General features: G+C 37.3%; 1 pseudogene across 1 annotated transcript; it reads left to right on the forward strand.

The window, feature by feature from the left end:
* The first annotated feature begins 5,740 nt into the window (after window positions 1–5,740).
* On the forward strand, window positions 5,741–16,075 carry LOC103722259 (calcineurin-binding protein 1-like; annotated as a pseudogene). The gene is made up of 11 exons (XR_015979985.2): window positions 5,741–5,902; window positions 6,005–6,079; window positions 7,983–8,102; window positions 8,179–8,219; window positions 8,330–8,541; window positions 8,846–10,919; window positions 12,780–12,995; window positions 13,095–13,242; window positions 13,348–13,482; window positions 13,638–13,756; window positions 13,880–16,075. The product of XR_015979985.2 is annotated as a calcineurin-binding protein 1-like (transcript).
* The last annotated feature ends 2,103 nt before the right edge of the window (window positions 16,076–18,178 follow it).

Consider the following 18,178-nt stretch of genomic DNA (forward strand, 5'->3'; position numbering starts at 1 on the left):
AATGCATCGAATGAGTTATATCGCTGAAAAAGATCATCCTATAAATTTGTAATGTGATGTAGTGCCTTGCGTGATATCTTCATGATGTAAAATAACTTGTGAGAAGTTATGAATCCTTGAGCACAATGAAAATGTTGTTTGCATGATATACATCTATATGATACATAAAATTATTTCTTTATTCTGCTCTTTCATGTAAATTACTTGAGAATAACAAAAAGAGAGAGAGATAAAGAAAAGAAAATGGATATTATTCAAGAGAAGTAAAATCTAAGTAAAGGCAAATACTTCAATCTTAAGGAAAAGCAAAACAAGCATAATAGATTTGGCACATTTATGAGACTTGTGAAAGGGATAAAATCCGCAATTAATTACACTTAAACAGGGAGAGTTTGAAGTGAACCTTTTAAATTTTCTATATTGCTCATCATAGGGATGGTGCCAATGGGGAGGCTAGTGGTAGTACCCGGCACTATTTGACCCAACTATTCGGTGTAGGGTATATTAGGGACGGCACAAGAGGGAGGCTAGTGGTAGTACCTCGTGCCCCTTCCAACTCCACCGGATAGGGAGCAAATAGAGTATAGAGCATAAGAAAGTAAAAACAAAAAAAACAATATCAAAATGTTCGTTAATTGGTTAAGAAAAGAAATTCAAAAAAAAAAGGAGGAAATGAATGACAAAGTAAATGAAAGTATATAAGAAGAATCGAGTCAAGTATTAATCACTTGGAAACACACCTTAAGGATGAAATTAGTGGAAGATTATATTTAAATAAGGGGAGTTAATTCGAAAAGAATTGATTTTGATCCTTGACATGCTTGTTCTTAATATTTTAATGCATAACTTAACGCATAATATATTTTGCATGTGGCATGATATTTTGAATTATGGGTTCTCAATATTTTGTAATGCTCCATGCTTGGATAAGTTGATTGAAATATATCTTAACTTGGAATATGTCTTAACTTTGCTCACAAGTCTTTGCTTCACCCTTGCCTCAAACTAACTTGTGTTCCAATGCTTGAATGTTTAAAATACTACATAAAGTTTTTTTTAGTAATATTAAAAAGAAATTTCAGTTTTATCATTCACAATTATCTTTGAAAGTTAAATAGATTTACAAAAAGAAGAAAAGAAGGATATTTCTATTTAGGCAAAATGAATTGATCTTGATCTATCTTTCTACTTGCCTAATTTTGATACATAATGTCCTAATACTTGTTAAAATATTCTTTATTTTGTATCGAAACTCAATATTAAATACAAAGATTCTGAAAGTGCTCGAATGTTATTGAAATATGTGTTTTCAATCTTAGTGATTTAAGATGAGCTACAATTTAGAAGATACATATCTCAAATTATAATTGTGAAAGCCTTCTTGGAAATTCTTATGAAAATTCAGAATCTTATTTTGTATAAAAGCTTAAACTTAACTTAAAAATGCTTATATCGTTACATCTTTGTAACCTTAGTTATATGCTTCAATGATCACGTCATTCAGGAGAATAACTCAATATGATTTCTAAATGAAAATTTTAATATAGGAAAAACAGAATTAATTTTGACGCCTTGGTTGATTGTCTCGATACGCATCTGAAACATATCTTTTCTTATCCTTAAAGTGTACTAATATTGGTCTAAATAATGTGTCTTTCAATGATCTTAATTGCAAACAAATATTTTTAAATATATGATTTTATTTTGATATTAAAAAGATTTATTGTGCTTCATGTATACATTGCTGAAAAACTATGATTAAGAAATTGAGTTCTATAAATATATATACTTCAATGATCATCTATATGTTTTTCTCTCCTACATTATTAAAGACTTCCATCAATATATATATATATATATATATATATATATATATTATTAAGAGAGTGAATGATCTTAAGTCTAGAAACATTTCAGCTCACTCAAATGATTCTTAAAAGAAAGAAAATGTAAATGCTTTTGAAAGAATTTGAGCTTCAAATGAATCATTTTCTGATTAATATTTCAGTACATTTTCTCAAAGATTAAGAGGAAGCATAACTTGTTCTTGAAAGATTAAAAGGAGTGATTGCTATAAATTTTGAATAATTCTAGATCACTCTACATTCTTGATATCATAAAGTTTCAGTTTTATTCACGTTTATCATTAAAATCTGAAATTCAACAAAAGAAAAGAATGATTAAAGAAGAATGCATCTTTTGAGGGGGAGCTTTAGATATTCAGTATCTTATCCTAAAGTTACTTTAATTTGATGCATACCTTGAATTTTATGGATTGATTTTGATGAACCTCATTGTGTTGCATGACTTCATGAATACATAATAAGCTTGTACCTTGAGATAAGTTGTATAAAGGTTGTTTTATCTCAAAATTTGAGCTTTATGGAAATAGAATATATTGAACATATATTTTCGAGTTTGACAATTTTATTGGACACTATCTTCAAATTTTAAACTCTTAAATGGAATGAATAATTAAGGGGGAGAGAGAAAATTTTAGAGGGAGAGATCATATGGAACTTAATCGCATAAATCCATAACTAAAGGAGAGAGAAAGAACACCGAATAAGAAGTGATCCTAATTGCAATTCAAACAGTTGATCTTAAGAGCCTCTAGCATAAGAACACCGAATAATGTTGAATTTCATTGAGTAACTCTTAGAAAATCTATTTTGGAATTCACTAATGAGTTCTTATTGGCTTGCTCTTTAGAACTTCAATTTTGTGCCAATTCATTATTATATGTATCAAAATGTACTTATTTTTAAAGGAATAAAAGAACTTTGAAATCATACTTAATATATTGCTATTATACTCCAAAAAGAAAATTAGTTCAATTGCTCTCATGCTGCTAAAATACTTAATATATTGGGCAAAAGATCTTAAATGAACAAGCTTTCATACTTATTATTAAAGAATGATTAGATTTTCATTCGTGCTTTTTTTGAATATCATTCTTGGTACTTCTTGAATTAACTTGAGAAAGTTTCCACCTACACTTGATTTGAAAACTATCTTTGGAACCACATTCGATGTGTTCTCATTATAATTGGCTCTGATCTATGCTCATTAATCTTTTTCTAACATTATTGCCTTGAGTTATATGATTCATATTCTTGCAATAATTTGACATACAAATCAGAGTACAAAAAGAAAAAGAAATATTTGAGTATTCTTATCTTTGTGCTTAATGTTTCATTATCTTGCAACCTTTTTGATGTTGTCAAAAAGGGAGAGAAATATCTGAATATATGCTCATAATGCTTTATATTTTGAATTGAATACAAATCACCTTAAATTGAAATATGTTGATTGTGTTAAGCTGATTAAATCTAAAGTATTATCATGAAGTATGTTTTAAATATATATGTTTTCTACTTCATGCAACTTAGCTATGCATTAGTTCTAGAACACAATATAGTTTATATTGCACATACTCCAAGTTTTGTCATCATCAAAAAGGGGGAGACTGATGACCCAAGATTGAGTTAAAGATTGATTTTGATGATCACAAAACCTTGAAGTATAATTACTAATGTTTGTGCTGCAAGAAGAAAGATAATTTATTTTGCAAAAAACATAGCAAGTTGGAAAAATACAAGAAGGCCTCAAAAGCTCTCAAAAAAGTTGGAAGAAAGCTTCACTTCATTGGCCCAAGTTTCAAGTTCAAAGGATTCAAGTTGAAGGAGCAAATTCAAAGAAAGATTCAAAAGAATAGTCCTCAAGTCGACTCCGGAAAGTTTAGAGTCGACTCTGGCACTCTAGAGTTTCAAGAAACAGTGCTCGAGTCGACTCCGATACTCTACGAGTCGACTCCGACTGAGAACAAACAAAAAGATAGAGAGTTGATTTTCAGCGCTACAGTGATCTCGAGTCGACTCCAACTTCAGCGCTACAGTGCGGAGCCGACTCCCAGCTACAGTGCCGGCAGACTACTATTCACAGATCGACTCCTGTTTCAGCCGAGTCGACTCCTACTTCAGCCGAGTCGACTCGAGCACGCTGGGAGGCATAACGGCTATTTTTTTTTTTGATTCCAACGGCTCTATTTTTGTCTCTAACGGCTAGATTTTTGTTCTCACTCCCTCTAAAGCTATAAAATCAAGGGGAGAGCAAGGGGAGAGGGTATGGAAGTGGGAGAGAACATTTAGGGAAGAGATTTCAAAGAGATTACAAGAAAAATCTCCCATAAGCACAAAAGGGCCATTCAAAGTAAAATAGAGAGAAGAAGAGCATCCAAGTGAATTCCAAAGCTTCCTCTCCATCCGTGTGCTGCCTCGGTGATCCTCTACTTCGTGCCAAATCAGAAGAGGGTCAAGTAAAGAAGAAGCCGAGTTCCTTCATCTTCAAAATTCGTTTGAGAGTTTCTCTTTACTCCATTTGTTTATATTTGCTATATTTGCTTAGTTAAGAAGCTTGTATTTGCTTTAAATTCTTTGTCTAATATCTTGTAACTTGATTCAATCAAGGGATTGAATCAAGGGGTTAAGGTTTGTTGGTGAGCCAAAGGAAAAACCAACGGTGTTAAGGTTTGTTGGTGAGCCAAAGGGAAAACCAACGTTGTAAGGTTGTGGTTGGTGAGCCTTTGGGAGAAAACCAACTGGGTTGATTGTGAACCCGGAAAACAATCGTTGTAAGGTTGTGGTTGGTGAGCCTTTGGGAAAACCAACTGGGTTGGATTGTGAGCCCGTGAAAACAATCGGTAGGTTCTAGTCGGTGAGCCTGTGAAAACCGACCGAGTTCGTTGTGATCTCGCAAAACAACAAGTTGGGTTGTGAGCTTGTAAAACAACCGGCTGTAATCTGAGGGATTATAGTGAAATTTCCAAGAGGTCTTGGGGAGTGGATGTAGGTGTTGGGATGCACCGAACCACTATACTTTTGTTGTGTTTGTGATGCTCTTTGTTGTCTGACTTCCTCACTCACTTACTTACTTAGATACTATGCTTCCTTAACTCTTCTCCGTGCATCCTTTAGTTGCAAGCATATTCAATTTACTTAATCAAGTCTCATTCAATTGAATTGCATACTTGGGCAAACTTAGACTAATCTTTTATTGAGTCCGCTGCTTAATAGTTGATTAGATTAGAATCATACTCTTGCTAAGTTTAAATTCCACTAAGTATCCATACAACTTAGCTTAATTAACTCTAAAAGATTAGAAGTAGTTGAAAAGTTTTTAAAAGACCGAATTCACCCCCCCTCTTGGGTTGTCACCTTGGGCAACACAATAAAATCGGAAAACAAAACATCACGGAGTGCCCAAAACAGCTCTGTCTCTCAGATCTATAGAGTATTGTCCGAATAGTTAGCCACATAAGCAGTCACCCAATCTACGGCCCCGTTGGTCTCCCTAAACACATGTCGGGCTTGGAAGGTTTTGCCGCCCCTCTCCATAGCCTAGAAATTTCGAATCAGAGGGTGGTTTCTCCGTCCCACTCGGACCTCCTGTATCCAACCTATCACTATAGCCGAGTCATCCTCTAAAATAATAAAGCTGGCGAAGATATTAGTATTTTCAATCTACATGTGTATGTACTATACAAGTGTAATTAGTATAATCTAATTTTCTTTACAGATTTAATACAGAATTATGCGATCAAATTTACTCCTAACTTCTAGATTAGTTAAATTTATCAATCATTATGGATGATGCAACTCTACAATTGTTTATTAATCCAACGGTATTAAGCGTACAAATCACCAAACCTTTTAGCTATGCAATTCCACAGACATTTGGCGTGCGTTCGAGAACGTAGGGTATATATGCGTGCCGGCATAACATTAGCCCTACCGAGCTTGAGACTCTTTCAGCTTTTCTGTTCGGGATTTGAAGTTGGATAACCTCCGAGAGGGCTGCAACGAGTCCCAGGTTCGAACAGCCCAAACCGCCTCTCGCCATGGTGAGCGCCATCTCCACTCCCTTCCCTTCTCGCTCCCCCCCTGTCTCGCCGACCTTTCCCTCCTCGTCTTTGTCTAATTGGCTTCGGTGGCATCTTCTCCAGTTCTCCATTGCAGCGATCAACGACACCGATTCCAGCGGCCAGTGGGAGGTCCTCGCCCCCACCAAAGAAGCCCAGGCACGGCCCTCCCCTTTCCCTCCTCTTTCATCTTCGTTTGAATTCTGGTCTTATTTGGTGCTCTGCCATCGAAATTTTTCTGTTTTCTTCCACTTGCTAGGAATTATGCGCTACAGTTTCTTGATTTTATCTTGTTCTTTTAATTTTCTGTTTATTTCCCGTGTTGGAAGATCGAATCTTGAGGGGGAAAATGAATTGATCGTTGCCGTGATGCCCTTGTAGCTCAATTCAAGAATTCACTTTTCTTATAGTGTTTTCTGCGGATATATTGGGATGTCGCCTGGCTTAGGGTTTATTCATTTCTTCTCTTTCTTTCTTTTTAATCTTTATGATGGGGAGAATCCATCGGAGAATCTTATTAGGGAAAGCAACCTGTGTGTAGCCGTGTGCAGAATTTTGAAAAGGTGGTGATTTGTTGGCGTTTTGAGCCACGAGCGAGGAAATTAATAGATGAGACAGACATTTAAAGGTTTCTAGATTTGTCATTTACTGGAGTGGACTAGGGTTTCCATGGCATACTATAATTAGTACTAAAAAGTTTCGAGATAGCTTATGTACCGTTAATGGTTTTCTTGATATATTAGATAATGATGAATCTGATTATGAATGAGGGTACATATTTCAAGTCTTTGTAAAAATTCTTTTTAATTTTATTTTTATGTAATTTTCTTTTACTACTTAAAATAAAACATGGATGTAATGAAGAACTTTTATTAGCATGCAATATTATCTAAACTCGTTTACAGCTCAAACTATGGATGTTGTATAAACTGTGATGCATCAATGCATAACCTTAAAAACCTTGTTTATTTGAGACTGGATGTTGTTTGATACCTATGAGAACCAAAATTACAGGAATTCTTCTGATATTAATGTATTGCATTACATATGGACCTACTTTCAGTCTGTAGTGACTGTTTAAACATGAAACTCTCTCTAACTTCCACTCCTAGGTTAGAACAAATATTTTTCCAATGCCCAGCTTGGATCAGTTTGATAGATTGATGCTGAAATTGCTCAATTAACTTGTTTAGGATGAATGGGTCTTCCCTATATCATCTTGTGCTGCAAGTTTGGCATCTGAATGAAGGAATGCAACAAATGGTTCTCTTGCACTACAGCTATGCAACGGAACTGATCTAGAGCGGCAAGCAAAATAAAGTGAGCAAACAGTATCTAAAACTTGTTAGAATCATGCCATCATCATCCTGTAGTAACTTTAAGACCAGGATTCTACATATAAGTCTTTCTTTGATTTGGATAAAGATCTCCAACAGGCATGCAATCAAATGGACATCAACAAGCTTCACAAACTTGAATTCATCTTCATTGTTATTCGTGTATGGATATGTTGAAAATTAATATGTATGCAGGTTGAGTGGGGGAAAAAGATGGAAACCTTCTGTAGAGAAGTAAGGATAAAATGCTCTAGTACTATGTAAAATTCATGACAATCACCATGCACTATGAAATTATAGGGGAAGGAAGAAAAGGAGAGAGGATGGTGAAAGAACGGCGTGCATGTTCTGTTGTATCACTTTGTTGCCTGAATTCTTTCCTTTGTTACTGCTGCATCTCCTTTAGAATAGGAGCTACAGTGATTGAAAAATCCCCATTGATGTCACCCCAGATTTCCACCATTTTGCGCTCAAATGTAATTATTAATCCTCACCACCTGGCCAATGGTTACCAGTGTACTCATGAACCACACTCAGCTGTGTCTATGAATTCCTACATATGTTTTTCACAAAGCATCATGTTCACTGCTAGTGCAGGGACATGCTTATTGTGTCAGCTTGCTTTTATTACAAGGGCATGATATACTGTTATTGCACACTTTCCTCAGATGGAACTACTACTTTGTATGAACTCTTGCTTGACAAATTCTGAGTATCTTTTCCAGGAGTTTCATCTTTCTCAAACTTACCATGAGGGACTTCTGATGTTTCAAGCTAAAGATTATGCAAAAGCTCGTGAACTTTTAGAGGCTGTTTTAAAGGATCCTCTTGTATCAAATGCTCAGGTAGACTCAGCTGCCAAACAATTTTTAGGTTTATTCTTACATTCCTGCCAATAATTGATTCTGTTGTTTTCTTTAGATCGATGATAATGCTAGTGATCGCCATCTCTTACAGCTGAGGTTCGCTGCCTGCAACCTTCTATTTTCTTTCTTTCATTCATTCTTTTATTTATTTTTTTTGGTATATAAACTTGGGAGAAACACTGTTCTCCTTTCTATTGTTTGAACAGATTTTTGTCGCTGAAGAATCTGGCCGCCGTTTTCCTTCAACAAGGCTCCATGCATTATGAGAGTGCTCTACAGTGCTATCTTCAAGCTGTAGAGATTGATAAAAATGACTCGGTTGTTTGGAATCAGTTGGGAACACTGTCATGCACAATGGGCTTAATAAGCACCTCAAGATGGGCATTTGAGCAAGGGCTTTTATGCAGCCCTAACAACTGTACATTTCTTACTTACATGTCCTTGTAGTCCCTTTTTTTTTGTGGGGGAAAAGGAAGAGGGGGGGGGGGGGGGGGGGGTGAGAGAGAGAGAGAGATGCTATAATTACCTACACCCAAATGCTTGGGGATGCAGCATCCAGGACCTGAACCCAGAACCTTTGTCTGCTAAGCAGAGGGGTGTTACGATTAGGACAAGCCCCAATTGATGTCCATGTCGTATGTTATAAGATTGTTCCTGTCTAATTTGCTGTTGATATTCATACTAGATTCTAAAATTAAACTACTATTGTTGTTGTTGTGCAGGGAATTGCATGGAAAAACTCTTGGAGGTACTTATTGCTATAGGGGATGAGGTTGCATGCCTCTCTGTGGCAAATCTACTAATTAGGCACTGGCCATCACATTCTCGTGCTTTGCATGTCAAGAACACCATTGAGGATGCTGAACGAGTACCATTTGCACCTCATGGTATAGATAAACTGGAACCGAAGCATGTTAAGCTTAAGTTTCCTGACAGAAGAAAACGAACAGATGATGAGATAGACAATAATAGCCTGTCAAAAAGAAGCAATCATAACATAGAGCTGCAGTTGACTGGAGCAACATGGTCAACCCTTGTGGATGGGATCCTTGGCATTTTCCTCCCAAAAGATGGGAAGATTTCTGAGCGAGGGATTGCAGACAATCATGATGATGCAATAAGTGAAAGCTTAACTGACAGGCAAGGAGAAGTTTTTTCGGGCGATACAAGCCCTGATAAGGGGAGCTCAGGAATTTGGATTTCTGAAAATATGGGAAGTTTTACCTGCACCAAGATAGACATGCACTTAGCTACAGCTTCAGAAATTATTCTGGACTCTGCAGAAGGAGGAACACATGGTATTTGTTCTTTTGGTGATTGCACGTCACTAAGTTCTCATGGATTTGAGAAATCAAGTGAAGTGAAGGGAAAAGAAATCTGTACAGACAAAGCCCATCCTCAGGAAAGGCGGAGTACATGTCTTGAAAGGCTTAGAAGTTGCAAGTCAGGGAAAGAAGAATTGGAAGCTGGTGGCAAGGATCTGGCAGAAGTTGACTTTCGATTTCGAGAACCTTACATTCTCCAAAGGCAAAATACTGAAAATCACGATTGTTCCAGTAGCTGTGATGGTTCTCTTTCTAACATTCCCACATACACACCAATTCTTGAGCATAATGATGTTCTACAATTTATATCTAAAGCTTCAAAAAATTATGGTGCCTATCATATAGGTCATTTATTACTAGAAGAGGTTGCCCAAAAAGGTATTCCCTTTCAAGAAAGCTTCATCAAACTTCTGGAATTAGAAAAACTGACTAGACACTCAGGTCAGGATAGGTCACCACTTTGTAGTTTATTTCTTGCTGAGCTATACTATGACCAAGGATCGTGGTCTGCTAACAAATCAAAACAGCCAGAGTTTTTCTTGGAGGCATCTTATCATCTTTGCAAAGTGATTGAGTTGGTAGCTTTGGATTCTCCCTATGACTTGGTTGATCTAGGTAACCATGTCACTGGTCCTAATATCGCAACAGAGACAAAAGATCCTAATGGAACGGCCGAGCTTGTACACTGCACAGCAGAGGAAGAAAATATGCCGCCAACTGTTTCTTCTCAAATTGCAAGTATAATGATGACTGGGGACTCTGACTGCGAAGAAAGTTCTGAGCAAAATTCTATTTTAACCAATAACAGTGCATTTTGGGTTCGCTTCTTCTGGCTAAGTGGTCGTCTGTCCCTTTTTTCTGGTTCTAAGGCAAAAGCTTACAATGAGTTCTCCATTTGCTTATCGCTTCTGAGAAAGAACAAGAAATTGACGGAGACTAAGGATCTTATCTTTCTACCTCATTGCGAGCTTGTCAATTTGCTAACCGTTGGTAGGGTTCTTCATGAGATTAACTTGTTAAAACTTGATTCATTACTTGGAAGTTCACAGATGAAATGATGAAGGAACGTACACAGAGTTTATAAAGGTGCTTGTTCCACTTCTTCTTTCTACTAAAGATGTCTAGCTTGACATAGTATCCAGTGGCATTAAAGAAAGTGAAAGAGTCGCATTGAACTACCAACATTAATATCCTAGTGTCATCATGTGAAAAGGCAGAATATATGGATATCCAGGCATATCTGGACTGTTACTGGCGTAAACTGCAGGTCTTAACTGTTGCAGCTGGTATGGTAGGTCCTCCTGCATCACAAAAGGACCAAAGTTTATTGCCAAAAACTAGTGATGCATCTGATTTGGATATATCAGAACCCATAAGCAGGCACTGGATACATATGGTGGTCAAAGAACTTGAGGATATATCTCGAAGTGCAACTCAAGTGAAGAACTTTATTGATCAAAATGATATTTATGTAAGTTATTTTTTGGTTTAGTTTTTAGCTTGAATATATGTTAGCCTCTTTGTGTTTATTAGTCTGCATCATATGGAAAATGAAATTTAAGCTTATGAATTATATGCATTTTATCAAAGTATGGCATTTATGATTGTAAACATTTAATTATAGATTACTCTTAACTTGAGTTTGATGATATCTTTTCTATTTTACATTCAAGCCACCATGCATAATCTTAATACTTGTAGCAACAATAACTTTAACCGATAATTGGGCAAAGTTTTTGCATACCGAAAGATACTAGAGGGCTTCCCTTCTCTATTTTTAGATTGATAAAAATTTGAAATAGAACACCTTTAGATTAATGGATCTAAAATCTGGATGAACAGGGTGACCAGTTCCACGAGGCTCTTGTCAAAGTGAAATATCAGAAAGCAGCCATTGGTGGGACAGTAATTTAACCAATGTGATAATATGCCCTTTACTTAGAAAGGAGCAAATGGATTCAATCATGTTATGGTTTAACAAAATCATGATCACTTCGGTAGTGGAATTTGGAGGAGTCTAGTGACCTATGACATCTCTTTAGCTTGGTGTAGGGCTTATTTGTGTTTTGCTGCTAACATATTGTGTGACATCTCTCACACAGGTCGAAGAAGGGCCTTCAGAGATAATGGAGAAGATTAAGAGATTTAGAGGTTGTTAGTGTTACAGTGCCAAAAGTTTAAAGTTATTGGAAATCATTTAGTTTTATTCCAGTATCCTAAAGATATCAGGATTGAAGGATTGACAGTCTTTCCTGATCTTCTCCATTTATATCTTCCTCTGCCTTCTATACTCCGACTTTACAAGTAGAGGTTGTGCATTCTTGTTACTATGAGCTTGGTTACATGAATTGGGAGTGGGTACAGGATCAAGGAACCAGACTACTCAAAAGAAAATCTTTTAAGTAAGGAAGCACTAATGAAATGGATGCTAGGGTGAGATGCCAAAGATTCTAAAGTGGGTGAGCAGCACCCTAGGTAGAAGATTTCAGACTAACTAATATTGTTGCTCTGAGTATAGAAGTTGGTGATGAGTTTATCGTGCCTCTTTAGTTTTTACAGTTATGTGTCTTTATGACTTCATAATCGCGGGAAAATAAACTTTTCTATCTACTAAATATAAGGGTTCGAAATACAATATCTCATCTGGCTGCTGCTTCACAACAAAGCTTTTAACTTATGATGCTGCATACCCTGCCAGGAAGCCCAACTTGCCTGAAAGACAAATCTTGCTTACAGAGATCTTTTTGAAATGCTGGCCTTGGAGGATCTGTTTTGAGGGCAATAATTTGCTATTCTACGTTTCCTTCTGTCCTCTAAGTTGATCATTAGGAGACCTACTATCATCCCACATTAAGGCTAAAGGTTCAATCAAGTCTTCAAGAGTTCTGTGTATACTGGGCCCACGAATTGCTGCTTGATTTTTATATCTGCAAATCTTTTGCAATTTGTATCTCGTCAGTGGGAGTGTCTTTTTTCACCTTAAACTGGTTCTTAAGGTTTTAATCCAATAGTCCTTATTGTTTGGCTTCCTACCTCCATTAACAATGTCCTCAAATTTGAATTTACTTAATAAGTCTTAGGTGGTTTCTCTTCCATTTAACTCTCTCTCTCTCACACACACACACACACACTCACCCACTCACTCTCTCTCTCTCTCACGCACGCACAGAAACACAGATGTGTAAAAAAAGAAAAAGGAAAAGAGAAGCCCTCTCAGCAGAACATGTATAGGATGTCCTTTTTAAGGAAAATGATTAACTTGCAAAGTTTATTTCATGAATGCATAACATCTTAAGTTGAAGATCTGTTCGATGTGTTTCCATACTTGCAGGATGGCTTTAGTTCTCTTGTTTGTATAACTATCGATATTCATTCTCTGCCTCTGACAGTTATGTGTAGTGCAGTAGGTATGATCCTCGGCCAAAAATCATCCAGTTCAGGAACTTCGGCTCAAACAGTTCAGCTTGAATATTTGTGCCTTGTAGATGCAGCCACTGCTTTCTGCAAACTTCAACACAGCGACCCTACAGTTTATGTCAAAATTCCAGTAATATCTATTCTTTGTGGCATAAATAGCTTATTGTTTGAGTTTTTTCTCATTTTTGCATTTTATTTGTATCAATTTGCGATGTATGTAACATCACAGGTTGACCTAATTGTGGCAGTCCATGACTTGCTTGCGGAGTATGGGGTCTGCTGTGCTGGTAAGGATGGTGAAGGGGAGGATGGGACATTTCTCAAGTTTGCAATAAAGCATCTATTGGCCTTAGATGTAAAACTGAACTTGCTGAATGGTAAGTTTTATTTGGAAATCAGGCAAAAGGGATAAGTTGGATTCTCATGGTAACATTGAAAACCATCTCTGACTGAGTCAAAGCTGAATTCTGCATTTTTTTTAGGTACAAACAGTAAGGAAGAAATTGCATCTCCATACAAGAATGCCCCAGAAGACATGATTCCTTATCATCTCTGTGGTCATGAAGAACAAGATAAGGTTGAGGAGGAACAAGAAACTGGGAAGAATGCTACAGATGGTAAGTCTGATTCATCTAGAGGGCAACGCAAAAACAAAACTCTTGCTGATGTTGGTAGTCTTGTGTGGTTGTAGAAATAGAGTAAATGGAGTTGGGTATTGATAATGCTTTGGGCCAGAGCTTTTTCTGCTTATATGGTCTCCAAATAAATCCAGATTCATCCAGCGAAGATGACCTAGCCATACATAAAAATGCTAGTCCTGGAGATTACCAAACCAATGAGCAATGTGCTGATGTATTTCAATATATTTTACCATATGCAAGAGCTCTATCAGTGAGTAGCTGAATTCCTGTGTTCCTTTGTTAACTCTTATATATATATATGACATCAGACGCATATGAATTAATATTATATCTTTTGTGTTTTTGGCCTCAAATTCTTTCATCTGTCTCATAGAGCTGGATTGGTTAAACTCCGAAGGGCGCTGAGGGCTATATGCAAACACTTCCTGCAGCCACCTGACAATAAGCTGACAATGCGATTGATAACCTCTTAGATGGTCCTGAGTTATGTCAGAATAAGCTCTGGAAATATGAATCCAATGGAAGTCGGGAGTCTGTCTTGAATTTGTTCAGCAATGGAAGAGACCCTGAAACATTCAAGAAATTATCAGTAAAAAATCAGTTGCCAGGTTTGTCTAACATCTGACTCCATTTCTGCAAGTATTTAATCAGTTTGATACACAATTTTAATTAATGAACTTAATGCTATGCTTTGATGGATGATTGCAGCCCTGAGCCATACTTAGAAGTTTATAGCAACTTGTATTATTCCATAGCCCAGGCTAAAGCGATAGGTACTCCTGATAAATATCCTGGTTTTGTACTCAAAAAAGAAGGTGAAGAATTTGTTGAGCAAAATGCTTATCTTCCAACTTCCTGGAGAATACAGCTTGGGTTTGAGGTTTTGGATGAAAACTTTTGGGATGCTCATGTGGAGTGGGATATATTAGATTGGACTTCAAAGGAAAACTAGATTGTGTTATATATGAGGACACAATGAAACAAATAATTGAATTACATATATGCTTACATGTAGATGCACACCTGTGCATCCACACACAATAGGTGACAACCTGGTTAAAATTTTGTGGATGATGATGACACCCCGGTGAGATGCACATGCCAATAGGCACAGCAGCCCTTGCATCATACAGGTTAGGCATTGCTTAAGCACTCTTAAGATCATCTGCTGCTTCCTAGCAGCAACAGTTTCCCTCGCAGCCGTCTAACACACAACAATCGACTTATTTATGAAAGCATGCGCCTATGAGGAATGAACTTTAAATTATCAACTTTGCAGATTCAATATTTTCATCTGAAGAACTAAAATATAAATTTAGATCTTAGAACATTCCCTGTTTCTACTTTTCTCAAATACAAGATGGCATTGTAAAGTTGTCTTCTTGAGCTTCCTAGATACTTTGCTACCTAAGTCTGGGCAAATAATGAAACGTAACAGGATCTTGCTTGTGTATGGCTTTGAAATGTAAGACATCCAAGTTTTTCAATTTTTGGAAAATTATTTTTTTCTAATTTCTGAAGACTTGTTTCTAACTATGAAGATTTGATGAGATACATACAAGATCTTTCTTACTTTGTGCAAGTTTAATCAGCAATATAAAATACTGGTCAAAAATGTACCTCTTCGGCTGCATTTCTTAAGAAAGGATGAAGTGCATCCTGTTCTTGTTGGACTTACAGAATCCAAGTTAAAGCTTGTCAGAGGTGCAATTATAACTGAATTACCTAAATATTCATTAAATTTAACACATCTAACCAATCTTAGTCTGACTAGAATCACAAAACTGTTGAAACTCCCCAAACTTTTAAACTTTTTCATATCGGTTCTAACCAAAACGCAAGATTTGAAGCTTAGTCATGAAAGTTGAAGCACATGAATCCTATTAGAAGTTGAGCCCATGTTGAAGTGGTTCATCTTTTCCTTGGTCTCTGTCTATGGGGCAAAAAGCAGGTTCTAGTTGTTTGGGCAAGAGATCCTCTGCCAGAATGTAGAATAGGAGTTAGGGTTTTTCCCCAGTCGAAGCTTCTTCGAGCAGAAATACCCATGTAGGCATGGTCGAAGTAATAAGAAGCATGTTGCAGGCACAACTACACAAGCACCAACTCTGGATCAGATCTGCCGATGATGATCTTTTTTGATAGTTTTTGATAGTGAATGGAATCAGTTCATGGGATTCCGATGTATTGTGTATGAATCAAGAGAAGTTAACAGGGTGCAAGCCTGTTAGCTTTCGGAGGAAAATTACTTGAAGCATTGGCGCCAGGAATTTGCAACTGCAGCATCCGTCTTGTAGTAATTAGTAGATATGCTATGCCTGGTTGGATGTTTTAGAGAAACCCCTTATGTTTGGCATTTACCCTACTAGCTGCTTGGAGAGAGGCATCTAATGGGCCTTCTCGCCTGTTGCCATGAAATTATTGTCACTGTAGTTTTCTTGTCTGTAGTTTCAGTGTCATGGGCAGGGCTGGGTGATACTTTGGGAAGTTAGCAGACATGCTTTGTTCGACCAACTTTTGTATAAGAATTTAATGTGTGGAATACTGCACTTTTTATAGCTAATCCTTTTGATATATTGGAATTAATATTATGATTGCAATCATGTCATTATTTTTCTTAAAAGTCCAAGTCTTGGCCTCAAAGATTCCACTACTGTCTTTAGCGCATCCAGCGCAGTTCTAGCCATCAATACATCATGCGGCGGTGCTTTCGCACCTGCAGTGATGCACCTCAAAGTTTTCAACTCATCCATGAATGATGCATCAGGATCAACCATAGGAACATTCAAGCTTCATTCAATCACCATTCTCATGCTCTTTGCTGCAATCAAATTGTAAGAATTTGTGCAGGCGTGTGTTTAGTCCCACATCGGTTATTCGCTGGATAGATCTTGGTACTTATACAGAATCTTGGGTACTTATACAGGATCAAGGAACTCAAATAATATCTTCCGGTTAGTCATTTTAGATGATGTTTTGAATTATTACAAATAGTATGGATTCGACCCATAACCTATGTGGATTAGGAGACTCGTGCAGGCGTGTGTTTAGTCCCACATCGGTTATTCACTATGCATATCTTAAGTAATTATATAGGATCAAGTAATTTAAATAATATCTTTCGACTAACCATTTTGCGTGAGGTCCTAGGTTATTGCACAAACACTCAAAATTTTTTGAACAGTGCTGGAGCTTTCAATATCTTTGGCACCCTTGAGGGGCTATTTGGTGGGATTAGTTCAATTTAGAGACCACCATAAAGCCTGATTTTGTGCAAAAATAGTTTTACGAAAAGTGCATGGGCAGCCTGCTCTTCATTTAACTCTTATCTATTTCAGGCTTTGCATTCTAGGGAAGCTCGAAAACAGTGTCCATGATGAGCCCCAAAGCTCCACGCCTGAATTTTCGCTGCATAAGAGTTTGCCCCGTCTTATTCAAGTTGATCATTTGGTTCATTAGCTGAAACTGTGGCTACGATCCAGCGGAATCTTGGCACATTGCAATGTGTCCGTTACCAGTCTGCCAGTGATCTGGGCACATGAGAGTCGCAGGCGTGGCTACAAGAGTGTGGTGGGGCTTGTCCTTTTTTAGCCTCCGTACTGCCTTAAAACGTTTAAATGGGCAGGGCCCGTCCAACCGAGACTCACAAGCTTGGTGTGACGAAGTGGGCCTTCCCTATGCTCTAGCTATAAAAACTATTTATTGGGATGTGGGTTGTACCATCTTGGCTTTGCACAAGGCACGGAGAAACAAGCTCGGACCCAATTTCCAGGCATCCAAGGCCTTGGATGGTGGGGTTGGTCATTGGCTCGTCATTTTTGTGAGAACTCGTACAAATATATTTTTAGTTCCACATTGGTTATTTGCTGGATAGATCTTGGATACTTATACAACATCAATGAATCCAAATAATACCTTTTGGCTAGTCATTTTGGATAAGGTCCTGAATTGTTACAAATAGTATCAGAGCGAACCCAGCTCATAACCTATGTGGATTAGGAAACACTGCAGCATGAATCCATGGGGGCTGATCATGAGCCGATCGTGGTATTTGTGATTAGATTTGAATGGATTTGACTTTTATCTTGACGAGGACGCCAAGGCTTAAAGAGAGAGTATATGTGAGGATCCGTGCGGACGTTTATTTAGTCCCACATCGGTTATTTGCTGGATAGATTTTGGGTACTTATATAGGATCAACGAACTCAAATAATAACTTCCGACTAGCCATTTTGGATGAAGTTCGGTGATGGATACTGCGGTCCTCTCTTGTTTTGGTTTGTTTCCATGGTTGAGTTCGTCCCAGACTAGGGTACCCCATCTTAATCATGCTTCAGAAATGAAGTGGCTGTGCTGTAACAAGGTGACCCAGGGCCAACATAATAAAGCCACCACTAAATTAGAATCAATGCTTCTGAAGAAAGGAATAAAATGCTGGTGATGAAAAGTGCAAAGGTGAGTCCTCTTACTACTCACAACAAAGCAAAGATGATGCTCGAAACTACTATAAAGTGCACCTTGGCAAAGCAAGATCTAGAATAGTTTTAAGGACCTAGGCTTATGATGTAAAACAGTTCCACGTCACATTATACCTCAGCCTTAAAGGCCTATACGCCCTTTCCAGGAATTCTAGTTGAACTCAGCATAGCACTTCCTACTGGTATTTGTGTTTTGT

Source organism: Phoenix dactylifera, chromosome 1 (genome assembly GCF_051530095.1).
Source record: "Phoenix dactylifera cultivar Ajwa chromosome 1, Ajwa_hap1_PhDact_Kaust_v1.1, whole genome shotgun sequence".
Lineage (NCBI taxonomy): Eukaryota > Viridiplantae > Streptophyta > Magnoliopsida > Arecales > Arecaceae > Phoenix > Phoenix dactylifera.